Source organism: Orcinus orca, chromosome 11 (genome assembly GCF_937001465.1).
Source record: "Orcinus orca chromosome 11, mOrcOrc1.1, whole genome shotgun sequence".
Taxonomy (NCBI): domain Eukaryota; kingdom Metazoa; phylum Chordata; class Mammalia; order Artiodactyla; family Delphinidae; genus Orcinus; species Orcinus orca.
Window position 1 is genome coordinate 98,124,052 of NC_064569.1, and position 8,618 is coordinate 98,132,669.

The following is an 8,618-nucleotide window of genomic DNA, read 5'->3' on the forward strand; positions in this document are numbered from 1 at the left end:
TGGAGAAGATGCTCATAGAAGAACAGGACAAGATGCTCATGGAAGATGCTCACTGCTCATCCGTTCCCAGGCTGCTCCCGACTCCCAATCCTGTCCTGACTCTCAGTTCTGTCCCTGCCCTGGGCCCAGGGTGGGGGCTGGGAGGGAGGGCCCAGGCTTTGCTGAGCCTCATGGAAAGGTGACCGTGGACCTCTGGGCTGATGAGCTCACCCCTTCCTGAAGGCAGCATCAGTTCCTGAGTGTCGCACTGAGATGCTAACAATAGCCAGTCGTGATGCTGGCCTGATTGGAGATGCTAAACATAGCAGCTCATTCCAAAGCTTCATCAGGGGAGAAAAGGGCAAAGAAATCAGGTTTGCAAGGGGCTGGGATAGGGGAATAGGGGAGGGACGCCAAGAGGGTCCGGACTGTGAGGCCTGAGCCTTGGGGACAGCTGTGGCCATCCAGGAACACTAGGTCTGCCGTGTGCCACCCTCCTAAGGATGCCACAGGCCCTGATGGCCCCGTCAGCCCCCTCTCCTCTTCACGTGGGGAGATTTCTGCTCCCTGGAGATCGGCCTGCCCAGGGGAGGAAGAGAAAGTGGCCATGTCCTCTGACACCCCATCTATACACCTGGGCCCAACACTCCTCAGAACTTTTGCCACCACCCTGCACATTTACAGATGAGGGAGCTGTGTCCCTGTCATCTAGAGATGGCCCTCCAAGCTGGGCAGGGCAACCCAGAAGTTTGGCCCATGGCTCTGGAGTCAGCCTGCCTGGGTTCAAATCCTGCTTCTGCCCTGTACTGGCTGCTGACCTTCAGCAGGTACCATATCCAATCTGGGCCTCAGTGTTCTCATCTGTAAAATGGGGATAAAAAACTGTACCTGCCTCATGGTCTTCATTATTGTGAAAATAGAGTGAAGTAATTCCCCTCGGGAGCCTGGACCAGTGCCCGGCAGGTGGGGAGCACTACATGAGGGTCAGACGCTACTGGCACCTTTCACATCGCAGGCCCATCGCCTCACAGCGGCAAGTATGGGGTCAGGATATGGACACTTTCCTGTGGCCCAAGGGCAGGGTCTGGAGTTGGATGTGATCCTGACAGGATGACAGGAGGGGCACTGGGCGGGGGTCTGCAGGCAAGAATTTGAGCCCTGAAGCCCCGGGTCCAGGGGCCAAGGCCTTGAGTGCGTCCAGCCTCAGGACCCCAATCCCCTCCCCAGGTCAGGGGTCTGCACATCAGAAAATAGCAAAGGCTGTCGCAAGATGCAGTCATCCAGGAACATGTGGCCTCGCTGGGAAACCCACTGGAGGCGCCAAGTCAGGGCTGGCACACCTGAGGACCCCTTCATGGGGGCAGCATCACGACGATGTGCCCAGCTGGGAACAACAGCACCCAGGCTCCCCTGGGGGCGTGGCCAGAGGTGGGCACACAGGGACCTTGGTAAGTTTCTTCTCTCCTGGCCTCACGTCTACACCCCCCACGCCTGATACGCGGGCCTGGCACACAGCCGGCACTCCGTGAGCGCCTGAACAATCAAATGCCAACCACGAACAGGACAGGGACCCGGGCTTCCCCTCACCCTCAGGTCCTGCCCTCGCCACGGCCCTCCAAGGTGACAGTCACATTGCCCCCTCCTTGGAGACAGGGCAGGACCTCTGGGAAGGCCACCCAGCTCTAGCCAGTGAGCAGGGGAGCCAGGTGCTGGACCAGATCTGTCTCCACGCCCTGTGCCCACTGCACCCACCACCCAGAACCCAGCGCCTGGGGCTTCCCGTGGGGAAGCCCTTCACGGCTGATGAGGCCTGTGTCAGTTTCCACCATCCATTCGGCATGACAAAAAAAACACATTTCTGGGGGTGATATGGGTGTTCAGAGAGCCCAAGCAACTCTCTGCCAGGGGTCACACGGAAGTAGGTGCCAGGCCAGGCTGGCCCCCAGAAGCAGCTGCCACCCAGCTTCTACCCCTGACGCTGCCCTAAGAGCAGGCGTGCGAGCTCTCCAATCCTGTCCACCAGGGCCTGACCGCAAAATGATGGCAGAGGTACCCCGCCAGATGTGAACGGCCCAGAGCGCCCGGCGTACTGCGTGCGTGTCACCGGGGACAGCTGTGTCGCAGTGCAGCTGTGCCCGGCTAGGCAGGGAAGTGTGGGGAGGGGTCATGGCAGTGCCCGCCCTGGCGATGCTCCCTCGCAGGGAGCAGGACATGGGGAGCAGAGAGCCTTCTTGTGGCAAAGGCCTCGGGGGTTGGTGAGAAGATGCCTGGGAAGGAGGGTTTCCCCTAGGTGCTGGCTTTCCGGCTTGACCTGCAAGAAATTCCCTTCAAGAGCCAGGTAGTCTGAAAGGAGGGCAGAGAACCTTTCGGGGGCACATGCGGGATGGTACCAGGACGACACAGTCGGCGGGCAGACTCCTGACCGTGGGGAAGGCCACAGTCAAGCGGCCCCCGCTCTTCAACAGACGCCTTAAGGGAAATAGACGGATGAAGGTGCCTATAAATCGAAAGAGACGGGAAGGACACAGGAAGTTTTAAAGGACGAATGACTTCTATTTGGATGATAAAACCACAAAGAAAGGCATGAAAGTGATGGCGGCAGAAGTCAGAACAGAGGTTACTTTGGGGAAGGAAGGGGCTGTGACGGGCCTGGGGCCCGTGGAGGGGGCTAGGGCGGCGGACGAGGCTCTCATTCTTGACCCGGGAGGTGGTTACGGTAACATTTGTCGTATGTGGTTTTCTATATTGGTATTTCATTTTACATTCAAAAGGCTTTTTTAAGAAACTTCAACAGAAAGCTCAAGATAAACTCCAGGAGGCCTGGCCAGGAGCTGGGGCTGGGAAGTGCCCAGAGGAGCCCAGGGGCTTAGTGGACCCCACGTTCCAAGCGAGGCAGCAGGGCTGAGGCCAAGGGGGCTGTGCCACTCCCCACATAAAAGCCATCAGGGACCCAGCCGGGCCCACAGGACAATCGCAGAACCGGGACACGCACAGTGTCCGTGGACTGACCCTCGCTCCCCCGCCTTCAAGGTTTGGAAAGCATCTAATCTCCCGTATGAAATCTCCTCCCAAAGTAAGTGGTTTCTGTTTCTCGAACTGAACCTTTGGGACACACCACGTGAAGAACTTTGTATACTAATAATTAATGCGATGTCATGATAACCCTGGTTATAGCAATAGCCATTATTCAATTAGCACCAACTGGGAGCCATGGCACCCTCACAAGGACCACAGGGGGCCACCTTACTAGGTCACACTTTGGCCACAGTTCCGAAAAGGAGCCTGAGGTTCAGAGTGGGGAAGCAAATAGCAGTTGAAAATCAGCACCCACCTAGACTCTCAGGGTTCTGGCGACCCCGTGCCAGGCGGCCTCTCCAGCATGTCTGTGGCCACCCCATGCCCACTCTTACCCCTGTAACCCCCAAAACACCGTGCATTTCCCTTTGCCCAGAAGTGCCCTTGGACGTCCCCTTCTGCCTGCCTGTCCCCTCCTCTGGGAAGCCCTACCTGATGACTCCTGTCCCAGTGAAGTAGTCCCTCCTCCCGCTTTGCATGACCACCGCCTACGTGGGCACCCACCGCCCCCCCCCCACCGCAGCCCGTGTTGTGCTGGAGGCCAGCCTCGTTCACGGCCGTGTCCCCAGTGCCCAGAAGCAGGACTCAAACCCAGAGGCGTGGCTTCTGTTTCCTTCCTTATACCGTAGAGCTCCCAGAGGCGGCAATGGGAGTGACACAGGGCAGTCCAGCTGGAGGAGGCGCTCCAACTCTGCCTGCGGGCACCGGGGCTGCTCCCGGGAGAGAAATAGCAAGTCCGAATCGATCTGCTCAGATAAGAGGAGCTTCATCACCTCCCGATGCAGATGCCACCTCAAGGACAATCTGTGCACAGCCCGCCTCCCGAGGGGGAGCCAGTTCTGTGCTGAGATGTGAGCCTCGGAATGAAATGAAGACTTCCGCTGCTGCGACTTGAGGATAACGATGCTTTTCCTCCTCAGCCCGCTTGGCTCAGAGCTGGGACCCCGGGCTGGGGACTAGTGAGCGACGTCACAGCCGAGCAGCCCCCGGTGGGCGCTAATAGGGCCTACAGAACAGTGCAAAGCACACAGGCCTTGGAGGCCAGACTTGGAGGTCCCAGCCCCAACTTTAAAACGCGATATAAATGTTTATTTATTGTGGGAAGAAAAGGGAAACCTCCTACACTGTTGGTGGGAATGTAAATTTGTGCAGCCACTATGGAGAACAATACGGAGGTTCCTCAAAGAACTAAAAATAGAATTATCATAGGATCCAGCAATCCCACTCCTGGGCATATATCCAGAAAAGATGAAAACTCTAATTAGAAAAGAGGCATGCACGCCAATGTTCATAGCAACACTGTTCACAACAGCCAGGACATGGAAGCCACCTAAGTGACCATCAACAGATGAATGGATAAAGAAGATGTGGTGTATGTAAACAATGGAATATTACTCAGCCATAAAAAAGAAATAACGCCATTTGCAGCAACATGGATGGACCTAGAGATTATCATACTAAATGAAGTAAGTCAGAAAGGGAAATACAAATACCATATGATATCACTCATATGTGGAATCTAAAATATGACACAAATGAACGTATCTCTGAAACAGAAACAGAATCACAGGCATAGAGAATAGACTGATGGTTGCCAAGTGGGAGGGGGGTGGGGGAGGGATGGACTGGGAGTTTGGGATTAGCAGATGCAAACTGGTAATATATAGCATGGATAAACAACAAGGTCCTACGGTATAGCACAGGGAACTGTATTCAATCTCCTGTGATAAACCATAATGGAAAAGAATATGAAAAAGAATATATATATGTATATAAAACTGGGTCACTTTGCTGTACAGTGGAAATTAACACAACATTGTAAATCAACTATACTTCAATTTTAAAAATTAAAAAATACATTTTAAAAGTTTTAAAAACAATTATAAAATTGCAATTGAGACAAATGAGAATCACTTAGGTTGTGAGAGCCTGTCTGGCAGAGACTGCTAGGGGCCTGCCCAATATCCTTTCTTCCCTCTTCTTTAGTTACTGACTCTACCTTCACTGGCGGGGCAGGGGTCATAATGAAACCAGCTGAAAGGCTATCTGTTCCAGCCTTCCTTGTAGCCAGTAGCCAATGGAAGTTGTTGGGTGTGACCTCTAGAAGATGTTGTTAAAAGGGGCTGACTCACCTAGGAAAACTTCCACTTTTGTCCCTTTCCCTTCCCTTTCTTCCTATCTGGCACACAGATGAGATGACTGGAGCTCCAGCAGCATCTTGTGATCATGAGGCAACATTGAGACTAGAAGCCACAGAGGAGAAAGACAGAAGGAGCCTGTGTCTGTGTTGACTTTGTGGACTCACTATCCCATCTCTACACTCCTGACCCCCACACTTCTTTTGTAGGAGATTATAAACCCCTAACTTGCTTGAACCTCTGTGGCTGAGTCTCTTGCTTCTAGCCGCTTAACTCAGTTCCTACCAATGCAGCCTACAGAAGGAAGACTTGAGCTGGTGGGAGAGATCAGAGAAGGTCTTCCTGAGAAAGTGAGTTGTGAGCTGAGAAGTAAGTGTTAAGTAAGAGTTCACAGGCGCAGGAAGGAGGGAAAGGCAACCCAGGAAGAAGGAACAGCACCTTCAAAGGTCATGTGGAAGGTGGGAGCCCAACCCAGGTGTGGAAGTGAAATGCAGACAGTGTGGCTGGAACATGGCAAGCGAGGAGGAGAGAAAAAAGAGAAACCACCAGAGAGGTGGGTGGGCCCAAGGAGGAGGAGCCTGGGGACCAAGCGTGGGGCGTTCCAGACCCCAGGCCTAACTGTCTCTTTGCAGTGCTCTGCTTCTCCAACTCTCTGGAGCCTTGACTGCAGCCACAACAGCCCAGCCCACTGGGGCGACCTCTTCTGCCAAGAGCAAGGGGCCCCCTTCACAAGTCAGGGCTGCTGGCCATGCCTGTGCTGTGTAAACACAGCAGGAAGAGCTGCTGGGCTCACGGCCAGTGGCTCTGGCCTGGCCTGTCTTCTCCCTCGTGCACTGGGCAGGGCTGCTTCTCCTGCGCAATCCTTCCAGCGCCACAGCATCTCCCCTCCGCAAAGTCCTGGACCGACGAGATGCCCATGGATGTCCCATTTGTTCTTCACTCCCTGAGGGAGGTAGGGCCGGCTGAGAACGCTGAGGCTCAGAGAGGCATAGTGATCTGCCTCTGGCCACACAGCTGTAAATAAACTGTAGGACTCAAACCCAGCCTGCCCACCTCCTCCTGCTGTCCAGGAGAGTGTGCATGCCCAGGGGGCTCTGAGTCAGGCCAGGGTCAAAGCCACAGCCACCTGCTGGAGGTCCAGTAAGGGGACTGCTCCCGAGGCGTTAGGCTGAGAACGGCAGGAGCCCTTCTCCGAGGCCATAAAGTCTTGGTGACTTGTTCCAACCACCTGCATCTTTCTTCACTTGTTCCTCTAAACAGTGCCCCATGTCCCTTTGGGGGTCTCTGGGGGTGGTGCAGTCACTCCTGTGACATCCCATGGTCCCTCGTGTCTCTGCACTTGGCCATCTTGGTTGGTGCCCGGAGCAGAGTCTGACAGAATTTGGGATGTTATGGTGATGTGACCCGGGTGTCCTGATGCCGGACTCTAGGAAGCCCGTTTTGTTGCTGAGATCCTGGTAGCAGCTTTGTGCAACACCGGCTTTGCCAGTGATGTGGGGAGACTGGGGGGGAACAGAATGGCAGGAAAGATCATGCCACCCCAGGATGGGCCCCCAGGACAATGACTCCAGGTGGAGGGCAAGGGTCGTATCTCCAGGCTCTCCCATCTCCCCCAGTGGTGCTCGTCATGGGATGGGTTGTCATGGTGATGGGACGGGTGCTGAGCAGAAGGGGTTTGTGATGGGCATTACAAGTGGAAGAAGGAAGAGTTCCCATTCGGAGCTGGGGTGGAGACACTCCTCCGCTCTCCCTGTTCCACGGTGCCCACCACCCCCAAAGCCCAGGAGACCTGTGCTGGGTCCTGCAGCTGCGGCGAGCAGCCCCCTCCCCAGGCATCCCCAGTCCCAGCGCCGGCCCCAGGGATCTCGGAACACCGCCTCAGCAATTTGCTGGAGCAGGTATGCAACTAATAAGCAGGTGACTGGATCCATTGTTCAAAAGTTATCTTTAGACAAGAGCATTTATCAAGTTTAATTAACGTGTCAAGAACCCCAGTGCCAGAGATCGCTCCAAATGCATTCCTGATAATACTAATTTTTCTACATTAACACCAACTGGGCACCCAGCATGGAGCAGGAAATAGACCGTCAGTGCTACCACCACCCAAAAGATAGAGGCGACTTCCCTCCCTAAATCAGATTAAACGTGTTGTGGATGCCCGAGTGGTGGGCGGGAGGCTGAAAGCCCAGCAGAGGGTGAGCTGCTGCCCTCCCGGCTGAGAAGTCAGGGTGCCGTCTGCGCGGCCCTCCCACTGTGTGCCGGGCGGGGCACTGCCCTCCTGGAACGGAGTCCTCACATCCGCTTGGTCTGCTTCCTAGGTTTCGCAGAAGTGGCACCTGAGGTTCAGGGAGGAGCCGTGACTCGTCCGGGCCACCCAATTTAGTCGAGTCTTGGCGCCAAGACCCTCCGGCTCACCCGACCTCCAGGCACGTTCAGCCACTCAGCCGGCAAACACTGGCCGAGCGCTTACTGCATACGAGCTCCGTGCTAGGTGGAGCGAACAAAGCAGACAGGGCCGCCTTCTCAGGGAGCTGACATTCTGCGGAGGGATTCAGACAATGAGGGGGCGGGGAGGAGAAGAAGAAGGAGATGAAGGCTTCATACACTGATACGTGCTAAGGCAAGAAGAGACGAGAGTGATGGTCACCAGAGATGGGAGGGGTTGAGATCTCCTTGAGAGGGGCTGGGCAGGGAAGGCCTTACGAGGAGTTGGCATTTGGGAGGATGCTCAGATGAGAAGCAGCCAGCCCGAGAGATCTGGGGCGATGAGCGGCCTTCTAGGCAGAGAGAAGAGCCGGTGCAGATCTTGCCTCAGGGTCTGCTTCCGGAGAAGACCAGAGTCTGGGTCCTCCCAGTGTCTGTGGTTCACCTACCTGACGCGGACATCCCTTTGGCAACCCAGCAGCCCCTAACTGCACTTAACCACAAAGCGCCTTTTTCTGTGTAAAGCCAAGTCATGAATCACAGAACCCATCTGAGAGGAGCTGTTGGAACACGGAGAACTGGCAAGGATCTGTAAAGAGAGGATGGGGCGGGCCGCCGCGTACAGCCCTACAGGTCGCACGGCACAGCCTCAGGGGCTATCATTTACATAGACCCGTTTTTCCCATGACGAAGTAAGGCTCAGACAAGTAAAGTGACTTTCTCAAAGTCACACAGTTAGGAAGTAGCCAACCAGGGTTTGAAACCTAATCTAACACAGTCCCAAGGACCCCAGTCCCAGCCCCTCCCCACCCAAGCACCCTGCTCACAGGAGCACCCTGGCAGGCTCTGTGTCAGTGCCTGGATGTGATTATAAACTGTAGAGCACGAGCCAAATGTGGGGGGGGGGTCAATATTATATTTAACTCCTCTGCTGAGAGCTAGAATTCATGCCAGGACCCCTTTGGGGCAGGGGCCATGGATGCGCACACGGCTCCTCCTCTC